Here is a 22,412-nt window from a genome sequence, read left to right as displayed (position 1 = left end):
CACGCGCAATAGCACACAAGGACAGAGATGCACACGCGCAATAGCACACAAGGACAGAGATGCACACGCGCAATATCACACAAGGACAGAGATGCACACACCCAATAGCACACAAGGACAGCGATGCACACGCGCAATAGCACACAAGGACAGCGATGCACACGCGCAATAGCACACAAGGACAGAGACGCACATGCACAATAGCACACAAGGACAGAGATGGACGTACAGAGTGGCAGGTGTAAAGAGCTTAAAAAGGCATTAAACCTCAGACACTCCTTCCGGGTTGACAGTGAGGGTTCCTGTATGCCGGACACCCCTCGTCTGCTAACGTCGCTAAGAGTGACGCCTCCGCCACCGGGTGCCAATCAGTCCCGACCTCCTGCGGTCCAGTGTTTGCCCAGATGCTGCAGAACATCCTCCCCAAGGTGCCAAACTAGTGTGTGCCCTCAGTGGGGGGTGCGAACCTAATGGGCTTGCCATGCATCGGTCCCGTCACAACCGAGGTACCAAAAAGCAAGAGAATAACTCTGAATAAATCCACCGATTCCCCTTCTTTCAGCTCAGAACATGAGCTCATTTCCTTTGTCTCCTGGTCCCCAGAGCAGAAGCCATCCTGCAGCCTGTATTTCTGAGGGAATTCGCAGCCGAAATCCTCTGCAGCTCTCATCAGTCAAACAGACCAAAGTCACTGCTGAGCAGGTAGAGTATGTCTCAGCTGAACCCCCAAAGCCCCCCTGAAGCTGACTTTAGAGGGACAGAAAGATTTCAATAGGTCCTCTGGGGCATTTTCAGAGACCTGCTGAAGATTTATCTTTCACGAATACAACATAACAAAAAAATTAAGTGCTAAATGTGATTTTCTGTGCTGCATTGCCTCATTCTGAACGAAGAGGGTTCCCAGAAGGCGTGCCCTACCTCTGGATGTCCAGGCCAATCTTCTGCAGCACTTGGCTTCTCTATCAGTCCTCTTGCAGGGACTTCGATACCTATAAAACAGGTTCATAACGTGCCTTAAATCAAGCATGAAGGTCCACTCTTCTCAGGTAGAAATGGACTAATGTCATTTCATTGAATGTTATTTGGTCCATTTTTCAAGCAGCTACTCACTACTGTCTTCAGAATAACCTTTACGAAGTTCACATAAAAAAATGGTATTTTGTTTGTATGATCTATCTCAAGACTGTCCCCTCTCAGGAAATCCCCCCTGACATCACACAGTCCTAAAGTGCCACATTGAACCACATTGAACTTGCTGACTGACTTCTGCTAATAAACCGATAGAGTGCAGACCAGCTGTGACACTCACTCACTCACTCACTCACTTAAGGCCTGAGGAAGCCTCCTGAGACATGGGCTGCCAGACATCCCGCCACTCAGGGACACGCCCCCGGCCTCTGAGGCACCGTTTGTGGCCTGACGTCTGTGTTCAGACGTCCTGGGTGTTTCTGCATGTCTTCACATGTGGGGGAAGCAGCAATGATGGCGAACACCAGTGTCACAGGGTCCCACTATGATCTCCCGTTGGAGTCAGCTGCCATGACCTCTTCTGAAGATGGTTCCTATCCGACAGAGGCCTTGTTGTCATGACTACGGCAACCACCAGCACAATAATGCTGACTGATGCGATGATGGTGTTTTTTTAATTCTGAAGTTAATGCAATTTAAAGAAATATATCGGATATGAAGAAGCTCAACATGTTTCTATAGTTTTAATATACCCAGTGTGGCACATATAAGTACGGCACAGATTACGTAAGTTACCCCTGACTGTGCCCTTATGATCTACAGCTGTCCAAGGAGAAATCCTGCACAGTGTGAGAGGGAATGCCAATCAATAGAAAGGTGCTATAAAACCTGACAAAACAGGACAGTGTGCGACTCAGTAAATTAAACCTCTGTGTCTGTGATCAGAAGGTACAGGTTCAAATCCTGTCCTTGGTAGCATAGTCACATGTCCATTGGACTCCAGGCCCTGTGTGTTCTGACACATTATTTCCATGATCATCACCAAAATTATCACAGCAGACAGGACAGCTTTGGTTCAGATCGTACATCTGCGTGTCCTGGCCATGCAACATTCTGTCTGCGGTTCATACCCTCCTTGGTTTACTCTCATCAGGTACTCAGCACGGCTGACCAATAGCACCTCACGAGCCTCGCTCTTTCAGACATGCTCGACCCAGTCGTCTCACTCAATTAGGGATAATCATCTGGCTCTTGCCAAAGTCTTGCCTATATCGTTATCCTTGGCCATTTCTTCTGCATTCAGCAGGTTGGCTACGATTACAGACTGTCAGCTTACCGCCTAATATATCCCAAACCTTGACACGCACAGTTTCTACTAGACAGTGAACATTATTCCCTTCACATGTGGGCATTGTAGTGGGATGGCTTCTCGGTGTGTGAGGGCGTAAGTCTCAAAGGAGAGAAGATGGCGTATGTGATAAGAAGCATTCCAGTACAGCTCTGCAAATGGTGAATAAAGCATCATTCATTTGCTTTGTCTGGGTTGAGTCACTCTTCAGCGTAAAGCCTCCGGGTCTGACTGCGGAGCTTCGGGCGCCGTGACCAGGCTGAGCTCTCTGGCCGATGACCGGCTCCGCGCGGCTTCAGGCCAGCCGAATAACAAACCATAAGACATCCATTTCAGTCACCACAGCTCCCAGCCACACCACGGTTTGCAGGAAGCCGTTGTCAGCACACAAAGAGAAGAGGCGTCCACCATGTGAACATCAGCAGGCTGCAGGAAGTCTGAGATCTTCAAGAATTAACCATTTTTAATCTATCTTTTAATTTATCAAAATTCTGTGTAACTATATTACACCCAAGGCAGTAACAAGGTCATTGTACCTCTAACCTGAGAGATTAAACAGAACTAGCCTACATCCTCAGTCGACTTCCATTTGACTACTGGAAATGGCAAAGCTGTTCTCTGCATTTGAAAACATTGAAAATCAATAGCAATGTAACTATGTTAAAAGGAAAGCACCCACAGCCATATTTCACGTCCTGCTCCCAATCAACGGTTTAAATATAGAAAACTATCCCATTTCCCACCCAGAAAGATTATACAAGATTTACTTTGGCTGATCGCATAAACCCCGTGACCCTGATGAGATTTAAAGAAATAAATTACTCAATGAAAACATCTTGCATAAGTCAGTGGGTTAAGATTATTGAAAACTGCAAGTAATTACCCTGATTAAAATTACACAGCTCTATGTGTGTTGGGGGTATGTTTAAATGCATTACTAAAGGTACTGAAAATAGAGTGGTACCTTGGAACACAAACTTAAATTGTTCCAGAAGGCTGGTTGATTTGCGATGTGGATGTGGTCCAAGTTGAATTTCCCCATAACAAATAATGTATATGAATTTAAACCATTCCAGACCCTCAAATGACTGTATATGTAAAGGAATCTACCTAGATAACTAATGATAAAAGCCCCGAAAGCGAGAGCAGACACACATGCTCCACCTTCACATGCACCACCTTCACATGCACCACCTTCACATGCACCAAGTCTCGCAATAATTTCCCTTTTAAGTTCTACAGTTACTCTAACTGCTTTCCTCCACTGGTTTGCTGCTATCACTGCCCACTCTCTTAGGGGCAATGATTACTGCGTCACTGAATGTACTGTAGATAAAGCAGCACAGCTTCCGGTGTCGAGCTTGGTTGTGTGATTCCATGGCACTGAGAGTGATTCATGGGCACCTGCATCCCAGTAGGTCTGTTTGCAACTGTTGTTTTCAATCTGTACAACTTTTAGCAGGTCTGTTTTGTCATGTTCTGGGTTTTCGGTTGAGCTGCAGTTAGATTTTTCTCGATCCATACAAGTTTTAGCAGGAACGGTCGGGTTCCTAGATATCAGTCGAGGTACAAGTCGGAGAAAAAATCTGTTTGATGTCCAAGTTGGTCGAGTTAAGAGGCGTTCAAGTTCCAAGGTTCTACTGCAATTTCTTTGGAAAATAATTTACTTGCAAGTTGTAGCACTGTATGTCACATTAAATGTCTGATGGAAAATCAACTCAAAGCTGGAATAAAACACAGGTGAAGCAGAGTTTGCTAGTAAGAAGCCACATTGTTTATGATGTTGTGTAAGATAATTCATTTCCATTCATATGTACAACAATGGATGTCAGAGTCTTAAATGTCACACCATCCATCTCCCCGTCAGGAAGAGCACAGCCGTGTGGACACACACTGTGAGTTTATGCTTGACAGATATGCAGACAGCAAGTTTTTCATACCATACATGAAGTTATAGTTTCATTCAGCCACTATAGCACCCCCTGCAGGGAGGGCAGTGTCAATGCTGTTTGCAAGGTACCGGACGGATTTAAAAGGACACAAAGACTTCTGCGAGGTTCAGAATTACTGAAGCGCAGCATGGTGCTTCACCATGATAAATGGGACCATCGAGACTGGCGACTGGGACAGGGGGGCGCAAGATATAAAGAATCATTTCTGTTTGGGATACGGGACAAACTTACCATCTACATTCCATCATGCTGATATTTTTCATTAGCATTTCAAGAAAAACTCATTATAAAATAAACATCACAATCACAATCATTGAACCTGATAGAAACACCATGACATGTGCAATATGGGTTAATCCATCTCAGTTAATCGAATTTAAGAAAAACTTTGCACATGTTGTTTTCACATCTTGTACTGTATATGTGAAGCTGAAATGTCAGCCCCACACCTGTAAATCCCTGGCTATTACAGGTCTTTAAATCTGCTGTCAGGGGTCAGACAGTCACATTTATTTTAAGAAAATCAAGCACCCAGCATTTTATGCTAAACTTCAGCTACATTGCTGAGAGTCCATATCGTCATATTACCAGATGTTTACTCTATAAAATTTGAAGGATCTAGCTGAAGCATTTTCTAGATATTGCAGTTTTTAAATGGCCTCACAACACATGATGCTAGAAAGGTCTAAACACACCCCAGCCCCATCCCTTGAAAAAAATTCTTTTGCAAAAACCAATGACAGTAAATTTTGTACTTTTCCCATTAGGAAATAAATCTTCCCCCTGGAATTTTTCAGGCAAATCTAAGGTGGTCACATGGGAGGCGTTTGATGCACTGACACGGCCTGACACAGACTGACACGGCCTGACATGGACTGACACGGCCTGACATGGACTGACCCATATGGATCCTCCTTCTAATAGTGTGAATGTTAGTGAATAGCAGTGCAAGAAACCTGCACTGAACCAAGAACTTTAGCAGATGAAAAATTCATATCGTTTATGTAATGAAAAAAGCAGCAGTAACAACATGAACTGAGAGGTTAACAGGAGGAGACAGTCACTGTCTGAATCACGTCTGGCAGTTATTCTGCTAAACCAGGACCGGTCGTTCAGATATAAAAATATGCAAAGATCTATTAGAGAGAGGAAGCCTGCAGCTGTACAGTAGTGTGTCTGTCTGGATGCAGCAGGGGGGGAAATGCAAATGGAAGATGTTTGTTTTTACCTTTATAGCCTCGATCACACCCACCCTGCAGTTAGGGCTGAAATGCGAATGGTAGGTATATGTTTCTACCTTCATAGCCTCGATCACACCCACCCTGCAGTTAGGGCTGAAATGCGAATGGTAGGTATACGTTAATACCTTCATAGCCTCAATCACACCCACCCTGCAGTTAGGGCTGAAATGCGAATGGTAGGTATATGTTTCTACCTTCATAGCCTCGATCACACCCACCCTGCAGTTAGGGCTGAAATGTGAATGATAGGTATATGTTAATACCTTCATAGCCTCGATTACACCCACCATGCAGTTAGGGCTGAAATGCGAATGGTAGGTATACATTAATACCTTCATAGCCTCGATCACACCCACCCTGCAGTACTGCATCTGACATGTGTGTTGGAGCGGCAGACAATTGGGGGTGACAGAGATTGATGAGATAACAAAATGTTGCCCGACATGAGCGAGACGGCTTTACTAGCCAGAGTCTCAGGGGGAGGACAGCTCACATGGACGATGATCTCACTGGCCTGGGCTTATTTTAAGGTCAGGATTGCAGTGGGGTCTTCTGTTTTACAGGTGTGCAATCAACAGCATAAAGTACATAGGCACCTGCCCACACCCACATGGTGAAGCAGGGATACCCTGACCTCCCTATCACCCACAATACCGCTTTACGGCACACCCACAATACCATTTTATGCTACACCCACAATTCCGCTTTACGGCACACTCACAATTCCGCTTTACGCTACACCCACAATTCCACTTTATGCTACACCCACAATACCGCTTTACGCTACACCCAAAATACCGCTTTACGACACACCCACAATTCCGCTTTACGCTACACCCACAATTCCACTTTATGCTACACCCACAATACCGCTTTACGCTACACCCAAAATACCGCTTTACGACACACCCACAATTCCGCTTTACGCTACACCCACAATACCGCTTTACGCTACACCCAAAATACCGCTTTACGGCACACCCACAATACCGCTTTACGCTACACCCGCAATACCGCTTTACGGCACACCCAAAATACCATTTTACGCTACACCCGCAATACCGCTTTACGGCACACCCAAAATACCATTTTACGCTACACCCGCAATACCGCTTTACGGCACACCCAAAATACCATTTTATGCTACACCCACAATACCGCTTTACAGCACACCCAAAATACCATTTTATGCTACACCCACAATTCCGCTTTACGCTACACCCACAATACTGCTTTACGCTACACCCGCAATACCGCTTCACGGCAAACCCAAAATACCATTTTATGCTACACCCGCAATACCGCTTTACGGCACACCCAAAATACCATTTTATGCTACACCCGCAATACCGCTTTACGTCACACCCAAAATACAGCTTTACGGTACACCCACAATACCACTTTACGGCACACCCACAATTCCGCTTTACGCTACACCCACAATACCGCTTTACGCTACACCCACAATACCGCTTTACGGCACACCCAAAATATCGCTTTACGGCAGACCCACAATACCGCTTTACGCTACACCCAAAATACCGCTTTACGCTACACCCACAATACCGCTTTACGGCACACCCAAAATATCGCTTTACGGCACACCCACAATACCGCTTTACGATACACCCACAAAACTGCTTTACGCTACACCCACAATACCGCTTTACGGCACACCCACAATACCGCTTTACGCTACACCCACAATACCGCTTTACGGCACACCCACAATTCCGCTTTACGCTACACCCACAATACCGCTTTACGCTACACCCGCAATACCGCTTTACGGCACACCCAAAATACCGCTTTATGCTACACCCACAATACCGCTTTATGGCACACCCACAATTCCGCTTTACGGCACACCCACAATTCCGCTTTACGCTACACCCGCATTACCGCTTTACGGCACACCCACAATTCCGCTTTACGCTACACCCACAATTCCGCTTTACGGCACACCCAAAATATCGCTTTACGGCACACCCACAATACCGCTTTACGATACACCCACAAAACTGCTTTACGCTACACCCACAATACCGCTTTACGGCACACCCACAATACCGCTTTACGCTACACCCACAATTCCGCTTTACGGCACACCCAAAATATCGCTTTACGGCACACCCACAATACCGCTTTACGCTACACCCACAATACCGCTTTACGCTACACCCACAATACCGCTTTACGCTACACCCAAAATACCGCTTTACGCTACACCCACAATACCGCTTTACGGCACACCCAAAATATCGCTTTACGGCACACCCACAATACCGCTTTACGATACACCCACAAAACTGCTTTACGCTACACCCACAATACCGCTTTACGGCACACCCACAATACCGCTTTACGCTACACCCACAATTCCGCTTTACGGCACACCCAAAATATCGCTTTACGGCACACCCACAATACCGCTTTACGCTACACCCAAAATACCGCTTTACGCTACACCCGCAATACCGCTTTACGGCACACCCAAAATACCGCTTTATGCTACACCCACAATACCGCTTTACGGCACACCCACAATTCCACTTCACGGCACACCCACAATTCCGCTTTACGCTACACCCACAATACCGCTTTACGGCACACCCACAATTCCACTTAAAGGCACACCCACAATACCCCATCCTGCCACCGTACAACCGGAAAATGTGGGCATCCCCATGGGTACAACTGAGCCGTCACATTAAATAAACATGAGAAGAAATAAGAGAGAAACAATACTGCCATCATGTTAGGACTGGCTGGTGAATGACGTCCCAGAGCATGTTTGATAATTATTCATATGCAGCCCAGGGGTGGCAGAAGAGCACAAGTGATGTCATCTCCCCTGGCCAGTGATAGGGCCTTCTTATCCCATAGCACATATTAAAACCCATAAACTACGGTAAGTGCCCACAAAGGTTAATTCCAATAGCTTCTAGAAAAGTGCTGCAGGTGATGAATGACCTAAAAAGCCATATAAATTACATTCATAGCCACACACACTTTATGAGAGATGATTATAAAACCCGAGTTGCTTTTCTACCATTTTATATACAGTCCCATTGACACCTAAGGCAAAGAAACGCAGAATTACATGCACATTCATTTTTATGTTATAGTAATGCTGAAGGAAGATCACTACAACTGTCTCGCAAACTAGTTTACATAATGCAACACTATTTTGTCACATCTACTTTTCAAACAACTTTTTAGAAAGTAATGTCCAGTTGAATTTTAAAGATGAATCTTTTTGCAGTAAAAATGGTTTAAAATGCTTTAAGGATAACATAAAATTCACTTGTGATTTGGGGAATCCAGGAGGGGTGAGTTTTTCCCGGCAAGCTGAAATACTCTGGTACAGTAATAAAGCCTGATTCTGACAATGTCCTGGACCCTCCGACACAAAATCTGTGCAGAAGGTTTTCAAAGTATTCATACGTTTATGTCACGAAACAAAAAACAACAGTTTAACCAACCAAAACTAAAGACACATGTAGTGTGTGTTTACTATTTCACTGAAAACCGTGGTATCTAATTGGAAAATGCTAGACTGCCGCTTTGCAGTAAGCTGTCGCTGGGGGAGATGACGGCTTGTCATTGGTGTTTTTTATGATTTGCTTCGTTGCTGCATTGTAGCGATTCCTGGAGCGAGAAAATCCTGCCGCCGTGTTTCTCATCATTAACTTAGACAAACGAAACAGGAAGGAGTCGGGCTTTCATGCAATAAATCAAGTGACCAGTCTATACGGGCGATGAGTCCATTCCAGAAGGAAAACACACTTTGCTGAATCCTTATAAATGCTTCCACCAAAGACAACGGTTTCTTTTGTTCTAAATCAGTCAAGCCCAAACCATTCATAAACACAATTTGTCTTTTGTGGCCCACTAGCCACCAATCTGTGACCTTGTTCTGTTTTTTTTTAATCTCAGTGGGGCATATGGGAAATGAGGGTCTGTGACTTATGTTAGCGAGACGCCACGTTGGTAATTTTGGAGATAATTTTGTCCCCAGGCTCTATTCTCCCACATGGCTCTGCTGAGGTGACTGAACTGTGCAATCGACCAATCACACAGCCAGCCTGAAATGTGCCTGAAATGTGCCTGTAATGTGCCTGTAATCACCTCTGCCTGTCTTCACAAATGCAATGTTGCCTCGGCGATTGGAGAGTAACGAGTCAACCCTGAAGTGTGACATTCTCAAAAGGAACCCAAGTAAACCCTGTTTCACGTCTTTGTGCGATTAATAATGGGGTCTGCAGACCCTCTGTGGGACTAGCAGCACAGCACATGCTTGTTTCGTTGCTTCTCACCAAACTCCTCACTGTTTTACTCTCTCCCTGCAATGTACTGCGGAAGGGCTTGGTATATGGGATTGCTGTAAATATTTTAGGCATTAGGCATAAAGAAATGTGCACGTGCTTGTAGAGAACACAGCATGCCTGGGAGGTTTAGCGCATTGGGACAAGTCCATCCATCTATCCATCCATTTTCTGCTGCTTATCCAGGGTTGGGTCGCAGGGTGAAGTAGTCTAAGCAGGGATGCCCTGACCTCCCTATCACCACCCACCTCCTCCAGCTCCTCCGGGGGAATACCAAGGCGTTCCCAGGCCAGCCCAGAGATGTAATCTCTCCAGCGTGTCCTGGGTCTGCCCCAGGGTCTCCTCCCGGTTGGACATGCCCGAAACATCTCCCCAGGGAGCCGTTCTCTCCAGGAGGCATCCTACATAGATGCCCAAACCACCTCAGCTGGCTTCTTTCGATGCGGAGGAGCAGCATGAATGTCCGACCTCCTCACTCTATCTCTAAGGCTGAGCCCAGACACCCTACGGAGGAAACTCATTTTGCTGCATGTATCTGCGACCTTATTCTTTCAGTCACCACCCAAACCTTGTGACCATAGGCAAGGGTGGGTAGGAACATAGATCGACAAAGCTTTGCCTTCCGGCTGAGCTGTATTGGGGCAATGAACTAGCAAAATGGAGATAAGAGGAAACCCGTGGTTATTTCTGCAGTCTGTTGAGACAAGAATAACTGGCTGAGGTTAAGAGAGGCGTTGGGACCAACAAGAAGTGGGTCCAGAGCTGCTTGCTGCTCAGAAGGAAACCATGTTATCGATCATGTCCTGCAACATGACAGGCTGTGCTAATGCAGATGATGTTACATGCATAAGGAACATAGAAGCTTGAGTCAGGAGTGGCGGCGATGGTGTGGCTACGGGGACTAGACTTAACCTGGAGTACGGAACATAAACCTGGAGTACGGAACATAAACCTGGAGTACGGAACATTTCTGTGACAATGTCTGGTGGTGCTGGGGCTGATTAAAAGCACCACGACGACCTCTCACAGGACTCCCACTGCCATGCTAATGAGCGGATGGAGGTGGGGGCTTGTTCTTCCAGGATTTTAGGATGCAGGCATTTGAAATGCTTCTTCACAAGCATCTTCAGTAGAAATGCGCTTATACTAGAAACAGGGATGGGTTCACATTTCCGGGTGAGTGAGGCACACAGCCGAGGCACACGGCCGAGGCACACGGCCGAGGCACACAGCCGAGGCACACGGTCGAGGCACACAGTTGAGGCACACAGCCGAGGCACACAGCCGAGGCACACAGCCGAGGCAGAAGCAGTGCCTCATTCATTTCATGGAGGCACACATTTCGAATCCAGGTTCAAAGCTCACTGGGAGTCCCCCAGGGGGCCTATCACTTTGCACGTGCATTGTCCCCCACTGCCCATTGACCACTAACTATGGATCTGCTGACTGTATCGTTCCCTGGTCCTGCTATTGCTGGAGGACTGTTTCCTCAACAAAGGAAAGAAAAAACAATAATTGTCCAAGGCAGTCAATCATCACCCAAGAGCGGCTTCTGACTTAAACAGTGAACGTTTGACATTCTTGTGCATCACCTGGCAACCTCATCCAGGACAGATTTATATGCACTTGCCATTGCAGTGATATAACAAAGCCTCTGTTCCATGGCATGGAAAGGGCCGTATTGTGTGACGGTGAGGTGGGGGGAGAAGGGGGCGGGAGGGGGTTGTGGCCTTACTGACTGTGCAGCTCTCGACCCAAATGCGTGCTGAGCACCTCCGGGCCCCACAGAGGGATTTAGTGTCACATGCCCCATACCATGTGTCATAAATCCTCCAAAAAAGGCTTTTCAATGCGACATCAAAGAGTCAGTCACGCATTAAAAATGGGTCAGGATGTAACACCTGTAAGAGCAGCCCAGTGGTTTGTGATCCCGATTCATGATCATTTCATAAACACCAGCAAGCTTCTCTAAGCAGAAGCCGATCAGGACAGCTAATCTACTCCCCGACGGGGTCCTTTGCCACTTACTGGCTCCCACCTCATTCTCTTAGACGTTACATGATTAAAAGTTTCTTCTGCCTTTCTTGCTGGAATGCAGGAATTACCAGCGGCTGCATCCCCTCCCTGCGTTGCTGACTGCAGCTTTGTGTAGGTAAGGCTACATGACATCAGATCTCCATATAATCGCGACTGTATGGCTCATGCGCAGTAATCATAAGGGCTTCAGACGGCGGACGAAACATCTGCCAGTTTATTTACACCCACAATTAGCTGAGCAGGTTAGCAGCTTGCCTAAAACATTAGTAAGCTGTTTAAATTCGGTGTATAATTAGGTTTAATGAACTTGTCGGACTTTTCTTTTTACCTGCTTTAGCCACAAGATCTCTTCTTTCAAAAGATGCTGTGGCTGCTGATCTCAGCCTTTCTTTAGCGCCACTTATCTCTTCAGGATTTACCAAACTAGTAGCACGTGTCGCGCTCTGCTAACCGAATTTAATAAACATAATCCATATTTTAGACATACTACTCAACTGGTACCAAACTGTGGGCGTATATAAATGTCTGTATATTTTCAAAAAACTGGCGTCAGGAGAAATGTTTCACCGTCATCTGAAGCCCTGGTGAACGTTGCGCATGCATACAATCGTGATTATATCAAGCTCTGATATCGTGCAGCACTACCCCCAGGTCAGCAACCTGCCCTCTGCCGAGGCTAACACGGACAATGGGGGGTGCAGGGACCGCTTCACCCGCCCCATCCAGAGAGCCCCGGCTTTTTGGGCCGGTCTGCTGTGTCTGCTCCCAGCGACTCATTTTTCAAAGCAGTCTATTGTGCCAGACTTCCAAACAAGCATCAGATGGGAGGCAAACAAAGGCGGCGTGTGATCGACTGTGATGAGGAGGCATTGATTTCCATCTCGGCGTTAGATCGGTGTCGGCTGTTTATTCCCCGACTCTGGCTTCCATTTTCAGCCATCTCACCTCACACCGGATGAACGTCGTTTTCTGCGACGGCAGCAAAGTGCTTCTCAGGGATACTGATGCCAGTCGCTAATTATCTTAAACCTGTCGATGTTTCTGAAGGCTGTACAGCGACACGATTTGATTTGCATCCTGTCCTTGATCTTGTCTATAGAAGCCAACTTTAGCACTGGGCCTGACAGCCCATCAGCATCACAGGTGTCTCCAAGTCCGACTGACACCATCTCCTTTCCTATTCCAGTCCTTCCAGAAAAAGCTATTGTAATTCTAAAGCTTACCGAGTCCCGACATGCGGCTTCCTTGAAAGGATTTTCTGCTGGAGGCCAATCAGATAATTAAATAAAATTAGCTTGAGCAGCAGGAAATTCATGCTTGTCCTTGGCTGCTGTTTTATGAGTGATCTCAGAAACACCTCAAAATTAAAATAAATATATATATATACACACACACACACACACACACACACACAAAAGAATAGAATATGAATGCTTCCCAAAAGTACATTACAAAGTACCTGCTATTTCATAGATATTTTCAAAAAGAACAATGTCTGAGAGTGACAGGTAGGGCAGAGGTTACATAATGGCTCCCCTGAGCTGCCGCCCGACTCTATCATGTTACCCACATGTTACCCACATGTCCTTCGTCTAGCCTTACGATACACGGAAGTCCAAAGCGTCCCTCCCAAACAGCGAGGATGAGGAGGACACTCCCCTGCGAGGACGGCTGGGTGACGGTCTAACTTATGTCCTTGGGATCAGCGGTCATGCACGTGGAACCTGGAACATCCAGGCTGTGACTGGTGTTTATTTTATTCACGGACGGACTTAATTACCACAAGAAGCTTTTTACCAAGAATTTCCTGGTAATAACTGAAAAAATAAAAATGATCCAGGACATTACTGTATGCACGGCGAATACCATTTGATGAAATACTGTATACAAGTCATAACATATTCATGTCTAATTTGAGAAAAAAAGAACTGACTTCACATGAGAAACGATACAGGCTGAATGTCCTTCTTGTATTTATACGATGTGACCAAATTTGTTTTAAATGTGTTTTATGTGTGAAAAGGTGCCACAGCTGTATGTCTCGTGTGTATTTCTCAAAGGTTCAACAGCCGGCCCCTCTGGGCACAACAACCTTCTGGTCCAGCGGGAACATTGCCACAGATCCACTCATACCTTCTTATTGTTTTTATATATAACCATAAAAATAAGAATATAGTAGCCAGATGTCCAAGGCGGAACCTCAGCCAAAGCACAAGGCTAAATTTAGATTCTGTTTTGCTGCACCAGGTATTTTCTTGCAGCCGCTGCACTAAAAACAGACACCAGAGAGACACGGATGTGAAGGGGCGCTGAACATCACTGGACATCGCTGAACATCACTGGACATCGCTGAACATCACTGGACATCGCTGAACATCACTGGACATCGCTGAGCATCACTGGACGCCCTAAAAGCAGCCCAACTTACACCCCTTAAGGCTGTGTAGCGTTATGGGGGCCGAGAAGCAGGTCATAGCGACCATTTGGCTGTTTACATTCATCCATTCTGACTTTACATACTGTCCAGTATTAACTACTGTCACGTTCGTCTGGGCTGCTCTTCTCCATGCTAAGTTACTGCAGCTAAGGGTCATAAATAAAAGCAGAACGGAATAAATCTGCATAGGCGTGACATAAATGCAGGTCTGCCTTGGAAATCAATGACCACAGGTCACACACCAGGGTCCTGAGGGCAGACTTTAAAATGATATTATGGTGCCGTTTTCCAGAACATTCTGGGAACCGGTGGGATAAAATTGAGCGATAATAAAACAGGATACGGAAGCCTTTTTATCTCCCCTTACAGCTAAAACATTCTAACATTCACACAAATCAAACTGCAATGCCTATTCCTGTCTGTACACTGCACACACTGCACATGATTGATGCAGGTACTGCTTACATCACCTGTAGGTCACTTTGGACACTTCATCCATCAAACAAATATATGCAAATATACTATCACTGGGGGCACCATAAGGGGAGGGATGTTAGAACAATTACAGGGGCCTCTGAGTGACAGGGCCCTAAAGAATTTAGAACATAACTGGATTGGTCTGCTTGGCACTGTCACCGGGACCGAAATCTCCAGTGGCGCCCCTGATTGCTACCCCTGGATTTTATGCAAAAGGCAGCTGTCACACGTTTAACTAAAAGAATGAAATGATAAAAAAATCATTCATCCTTTGGGTTCCTGCCCTGTCTGAAGCATCACCCTGATCTATCTGCTGTAAAAAAAGATGGATTAGAGCTAACAAGCTACTTTGGCCCTCGTGCCTCTTCTCGGCGCCTTCCGGGGAGACAGTTCTAATTGGCTTATCAGGATCTGCCCCCCTTGTGGGGCGCGACATGTGCTGTCAGCCTTGCTGCACAGGCTGGTGTCAAAGTCCAGATCAGCTGATGAAGCCGTTATTCCCGCCGTTAGACTTTAAGATGGTCAAATGGGGCTCTTCGCCTGCTGGGAAGAGATATTCCAGAGCTGGTTTAGGGGAAATGTCAGATTTGGACTTGGTCTATAAAACAGCTTAGCAAGTGCTGTATTCAAACTTAAAATGAGGTGAACAGCAGCTTACACTCTGAACATTGTAAGATAATGAAAATGTTTTTAGGTGAGGAGTTATTAGTTGTAATTAAAATAAAAATGAGTTGCATTTAGTAGTCAATGTTTCAATGTTGTAATCTTACAAGCTTTTTTTCCAGGAAATTCTTACCTCCATCTTCATCGATATTTACATTTAACTAGCCAGTTTTTTTGTTTTTCAAATTTCAGTTCTGCCTATCGGATCCTAAACATGCCATGGTGTTGTGAGCATCCATCCATCCATCCATCCATCCATCCATCCATCCATCCATCCATCCATCCATTTTCCAAACCGCTTATCCTACTGGGTCACGGGGGGTCTGGAGCCTATCCCGGAAGCAATGGGCATGAGGCAGGGAACAACCCAGGATGGGGGGCCAGCCCATCGCAGGGCACACTCACACACCATTCACTCACGCATGCACTCCTACGGGCAATTTAGTCCAATTGGCCTCAGCATGTCTTTGGACTGTGGGGGGAAACCGGAGTACCCGGAGGAAACCCCACGATGACACGGGGAGAACATGCAAACTCCGCACACATGTAACCCAGGCAGAGACTCGAACCCGGGTCCCAGAGGTGTGAGGCAACAGTGCTAACCACTGTACCACCATGCCACCCCTTACAGTGCTAACCACTGCACCACCATGCCGCCCCCTTCATGGAATCGAAATGGGGAATTGATAAGAACCGGAATCGATAAGCATAACCGGAATCGGAAATTCAGACGATACCCAAGTGAGTTAACCTGTACCCATAGTGCTTTGCAGTTCCATTACCCAGCAGGTGATTTTGCTACTTCCAAATCGCAGCCATGCACTCCTGTTATAGAACTCATCTCATTAAATTCCAATTGGCAGAAAATTTTAATTACACTCACTTTCTATCTGACTCTAAAAGTCAAATGATGAGATATTATCCCTTGAGGTGACAGATAAAAAACATGCTAGTTTCACCAGTCGAGTCATAGAGGCAGTGAAGGTGCGATTCACACACCAGATGCAATTACTGGTGGAAAAAGATTCCCGTTCAAGATTTCCTGGCAGAAATCAGATGGTCCCTCAATGGTTAGTCTGCTTTGCACTGATTAATCTGCCCTGCATCTTCACCACTGTGGGATGTCAAGCAAAACCAGCCTGGTTACCGCTTCTCAGATAACTTATTGCATTTGGAGCTTTTCACTGCAGAAGCTTTTTCATTCAGTCGTTTTGGAAGTTTGAAATGTTGAGTGTGAGGGTTCTCTGGGTTCCTGTGTAAATATGAGAAGCGTGTGCGGGTCCCCACGCTGCTCCAGGGACGGCCTCCGCCCCTGGCATCTCCTCCATCGCCATCCCTTTCTTCTTGTCCTCTTTCTCAGGGCAGCGGGTATTATTTCTCAGTGGCCCTCGTCCACGGGGGCCAGGTTCTCATGGCCGTGGTGAGCAACGCTGCCCGGAGATCCAGACGGGGACCGGCTCGGCACGCAGGTTGGAGATGTTTGGGGGGGGGGCTCCTTTTGTGACAGCTCCCCCGTCTCTGCCCCCGCACCCCTAACCGTGACACAGAGGAGGCCCTCCTCCCCCAGTAAGACGAGCAAAGAGAAACAAGCCTGCTCTGCCCCCGCCAAAAGCAGACAGTAAGGTGGGACTGTGTATATCGACTAGCATGCTCTCTCTCTCTTCTCAGCTCGACATTTTACAAATGGCTTTGATTCCCCCACATTAAATCTCTTCATCAGCCCCAACAAGCTGCTGGTTCATATTCTAGCCGGTTCACCCACCCAGTTAGACACGGCCACCGTCACTTGTTCATCATTGTCATCGTGAGGACGGCTCAAGCTGTGGACCTCTGCACATAGCTGCTTATCTGCCCCCCCCATTTGACAAAGGGACGAGTATAATTATAAGCCAACAGTAGCAATAATTCTGTTAACGGCACGATGAGCAGTGATCGGACTTGATGACTCCTGTTCGGCCATCTGTCATGGTGGCCAAATGATTTTTTTTTTAAACCAACACTCCCCCACAATGAAACTTCAACAAGAAAAATATCTGGCATGCAAGAAAATTTAACATAAATGTATTGATGAATGTGCACATATTTTAATGGTCAGCCTGAATTAAACCACTAACTGCTCTTAGGTACAAGTACTACAGCAGAGGAAATGCGACTCAAACCAGAAACAGCAGAAGGTACTTATTAGATTTTTTTTTTTTTTGGGGGGGGGGGGGGGGGGGGGGGTTTATAACAAAGTTAAAATTTCAGCAGCAAATCGGACGTTTTCCCAAATTTCCACCCAAATTTCCCATTTTCAAATCCACCCAGATCACAGTCATCTGAACCTCGGAAAAACAACAAGAGTTGCAGCTGTGTGATAAGGGAGCCCCTCTCTGGAAGAGTGTCAATTACCATTAGTCTCAGGCTCTGTCCCAGTATGAAACTGTAATTGGGTTCACCAGCGTGCCAAGACTGTCACCATTCAGACCCACCAGGAGCAGAGTCGTAATGGCCGTACGTGTGCACAATGGCCGACTGTGCTTCCTGCATTCAGCAGGCGAACTCCAGCGGGCTGGGAAAAGGGGTCCTCTGCAGGCGAGAGGTGTGTGTGTGTGCGTGTGTCTATGCGTGTGTGTGTGTGTGCGTGTGTGTGCATGTCTGTGCGTGTGTGTGTCTGTGCGTGTGTGTGCATGTCTGTGCGTGTGTGTGTGTGCATGTGTCTGTGTGTGTGCGTGTGTCTGTGCGTGTGTGTGTGTATGTGTGTCTGTGCGTGTGTGTGTGTGCATGTGTCTGTGCGTGTGTGTATGTGTGTCTGTTCGTGTGTGTGTATGCGTGTGTGTGTGCGTGTGTATGTGTGTGTGTGCGTCTGTGTGTGTGTGTAGGAGCCATTTTTTGATCCCCACAAAGAAAAATTTATTGTATAAATATCTGTGAATTAAACTAAAAAACTCAAAATTCCAAAAGTCTTATATTTTATCTGGTTACTTATAGTTAAGGTTCGAGCTGGGAAGGATGAAATAGTTGCGATTACAGTCATGCCAATAGAATTGAATGGAGACTCTCCACAAAGATATACAGTAGATACATTATCCTTATGTGTGTGTATGTGTGTGTGTGTGTGTGTGTGAGTGAGAGAGAGAGAGAGAGAGAGAGAACAGAGTCTAGGGTCCCTAACGACACACTGTGTTGCTTCATAATGAGAGCGAATTAGCGACAAGGTGTGACAGGGACCCCACCTCTGCCGCCTCGCTGCCATGCAGAGGGTCCCCTTGGCAAACAAGGCTAAGCCTCAAGCCCACAGTCCTGCTCCCCACAGGGGTCACATTCACAGCAAAGGTCGCCAGAGGAAGAATCACTCCCCGTAGCGAAGGTAACTGGACACCAGTTAAACCAGCTCCACCGTGCCTGTTGTCAGGAAGTCCGTGAATGAGAGAAGACAAGAGGCGCCGTGCCAGGGTGGGGGCCCCGTCTGCAAGCTCACCCCCCCAAAACGAAATAATGCACCAGTGAGTTGCCAACCCCCAATATGCTATGGTAGCCAAAGCGCATTCCATTCACTCTCCAGAGCTCCATTGACAAATAAAACTGCTTTTTTCGGTAACATTGGCAGGACAATTACGAACCACAATTTCCAGCCACGTTGAGACTGCGCCAGTGATCTGAATTATACCTCGTGATGCGATAATAAGAAGCCGATTTACTTTACAGTGCTGGAGTAGCCTCTTAATTAAACTGATACGTTTAATGCCAGCTATCCGCAGTACAGTAAATTTAACAAATGTCGAACCTTGGCAGCCACATAGATAATGTCAGAGGTGATTTTGGCAAATATCGTCAATAGGTGCACTTTTCCCCCAGGCTAAGGGAGAGCGAAACCAGGTTGCTTACAACCACGATGAAGTGTGATTCACAATGTGGAGGTATTCATGACTAAGAGAAATGACAATAAGTGTATTCATTAATAACTACACAGTACCATATGGATAAACCCATATTTGAGATCTATTAGTATCGCCATTCTTTTTTTAACAAATTATTAGCTTCTCTAAGCTATGAAAATATCAAAGGCAAAGTTGATGTAAGAACAATAGTCCTGAAATAACACTGCTCAGTGTTACTCCAATGTTGCTCAGTGTTACTCCAATGTTGCCCAGTGTTACTCCAATGTTGCCCAGTGTTACTCCAGTGTTGCCCAGTGTTACTCAAATGTTGCTTGCCTCCCACTTCAGTAACCTTAAACAATTCACCCATTCATCCAGTTCCAATAATCATCAATAATGGTATGTGAGCCAGTTCCTGGAAGCGAACAGTGTAGCACCGCGAGCCCACATGAGACGCCGGAGGATCGCGGGCCTTTGATGGCTATCGGTCACGTTTTAGTAGCTCTCGCCTGAGTGGGCGCTCCCTTTGGGTGACTGAGGTCTGTCTGACCAGAAGCACAATAGCATTGTTCTCAGCCACACCAAAGGCAGACACGGGAAGCGGAAGAGCCGTGAAAGCAGTTAGCATGGTTAGCAGAATAGCTTGCATGCTTGTGAGCCCACATGGCTGAATGAAAGACATTCATCTGAACGGCCCCAAACCCTCTCCTCCCTCAGAGGCGTCTTTTCCCATAACCCCTGGCCAGTTTTGGGGTTGTCTGAACCACACGTACTTCACAAACAGTCTGTTTCACTGGCACTAGATTAAGAAGATTTTTTTATGGTCTACGACACTGGTGAAAGTTCATCAAAATGCTCAAACACAGCAAATGACCACACAGATGCAGCCGCCAGAGAAAAAGTATTTTAAAAATCAGCGCAAAACACTTTGGCATGTCTGCATGGCGGCTTTCCATTTTGTCTCGATTTGATGCTAAAATAAAACTCTTCTGAAAAGTGATTTCCATCAGAAAGGAATTGGTGCCTACTTTGGCAGTATATCCTACTTAAAGCAATTAGCGGTTTCACCTGAAGCAGTTCAAAAAAGATAATAGAGAAGATAAATAGGTAAAAAAAAATCCAGGGGATGCCATCTTAAGTGGGGATGTACAGTATGCTTGTTTTGATGGAAGGTTACTGACATAAGCTTAACGTCATTGCTGGTGTTAGACTGGTGTGATGCCGTGACCAGCTATAGTGCTTTAATATACCTGCAATTTTTGCCCGGTACATAACGAAATCCATGACGTCTGCTGTATGGCCTGAATGGTCTATACCAAACACCATTTATTCAAAGCCTTTCGAATGCTTGCATTTTCCATTTCATGTTAATGACACAATCGGACACACCCATCCAAAATTAAACCGAAAACTAGCAGTAATTACTAAATGAGCTGTAATGTTTAGTGCCTATAAACACGACGGCATATAATACGCAAGAAATATCAATTTGCGGAATGGTTGACACTGGCACGCAATGTCGAAAGCTTACCCAAAAAATAGGAAACGAAATAATAATGCCGAATCGCAAATTATATATATATATATATATATATATATATATATATATATATATATATATATATATATATATATATATATATATATATATAATATAAAATTTCCTAATGGATAACCACCAATAAAATGTTATAGACAATTAGGAATCGTCATCAAAATCTACGTATGTTACAGCCTGGTTTCCCATAATATCAGTCAGGTGTAACAGCATTGCATTTACAAACCGATATCAATGCATTAAGCAAACTGATTTTAAAATGAATAGCGCAGCTAAATGCTGCGTTTGGCAACGTATGCTTGAACAATAATACTGAATACTGCGACTTTCTGAATCATAATATGCATTTCCCAGCATCGTCGATAGTAAATAAAATCCATCCATCTATCCGTCCATCCACCCACCCACCCATCCATCCATCCATCCATTTGCTCAGGGTGGAAAGTAAATACAGGTAAACTGAAATCGAAGAAGGCAGTAGAGGAACAGCGAGCAAGCACATGAATTAATGGCGTAACGTTTTAGGAAAAAATCAATTACAGCACAACGTGCCCATTATTAACGAGACGTAACATTTATTTGAGCTATCAGCACTCGCGGGATACTTGAAACAGCGCTGTTGTCACCGATCGTTAAAGAAAACTGTATCTGCGCTGTAAAATGTCCATATGATGGGCATTTGGCTCGTATAGCCGAGGCCCATCCATTCACACCTGAGGGATACGGATAAATATCCGCAGTACTGCCAGTTGCTATGGAAAAGCCACAACTAGAAACCCTCCCCCTCGTCCTGGTGCCGACTGCACCAAATGCGCATTTTTATATTAGGAAACAGCTAACGCTGCTGTCAGATGCACACCTGCCTGGCAATTTGCTGCACTTTATAATTTCGAAATGCACTAACCTCCGAATGCCGATGCTGATGTTGCAGGTGCATTAGAAGCGGCCGTGTCTCGCCTCCGTGCTGCGGAGCCCCGTCCAGGCAGCGCCGATTCCCCAGTCCGCTCCCAGCAGCTCCCTGTTTAAAGCTGCCAGTCGTGCCTTTACTGCGCAAGCTCCATGACGGCGTTACAGCAGCGACACCGGCTGCCGGTGGCCGGAACGCCGGGCCCGTGCAGCCTGTGGTCGCTGCACTAGCAATCGGCACGAAGCAACATTGACTTAAGATTAAAATATTTAGCGAAAGTTCAACTGAGTTATTGCAGTTTTTTTTCCTTTTGTAACTGCGGTGTGTTTCCGATACCTTTGTCATTACGAACCATTGCCGTTAGAATGACATACATAATACACATTTCATATTTGGGTTTATGATTCTGTTGCACAGCATGTCCCAGTGTTTCCTGTGAATTTCTATGAATAATTAAATCCACCATAGACATTTAAAGAGCAAGAACATTTAAAGGCACTTTAAAGCTCTTGGTGCCTCTGAGCTGCAGTTCTCAGGGCTGCGATGGCCGAGGTACATCAGAATTGTTCAACAACAAGAGTGGAAGCAGGTTGACAGGCTAAAATAGGTGATGTGGACTGTAAGGAACATGCGGG

The 22,412-nt window shown here is 45.8% G+C and overlaps 1 protein-coding gene across 15 annotated transcripts in view; it reads right to left on the bottom strand.

The window, feature by feature from the left end:
- Positions 1–21,934, bottom strand: part of LOC125739790 (neuronal cell adhesion molecule-like) — a 69,241-nt gene extending 47,307 nt beyond the window's left edge. For 5 of the 15 annotated variants that reach the window (XM_049010300.1, XM_049010302.1, XM_049010330.1 and 2 more), the window contains exons 1-2: positions 21,775–21,931; positions 919–989 (exon numbers count right to left, since the gene is read on the bottom strand). The gene's annotated coding sequence lies outside the window, so the exon portion shown is untranslated. Of the gene's footprint in view, positions 1–918; positions 990–21,774 lie in introns of all 15 variants that reach the window. The other 10 variants (XM_049010248.1, XM_049010275.1, XM_049010345.1 and 7 more) reach the window with 6 other exon arrangements.
- Positions 21,935–22,412: the final 478 nt, after the last annotated feature.

The sequence above is a fragment of the Brienomyrus brachyistius genome, chromosome 1 (assembly GCF_023856365.1).
Source record: "Brienomyrus brachyistius isolate T26 chromosome 1, BBRACH_0.4, whole genome shotgun sequence".
NCBI lineage: Eukaryota > Metazoa > Chordata > Actinopteri > Osteoglossiformes > Mormyridae > Brienomyrus > Brienomyrus brachyistius.
This window is presented reverse-complemented; position numbering and strand designations above follow the sequence as displayed.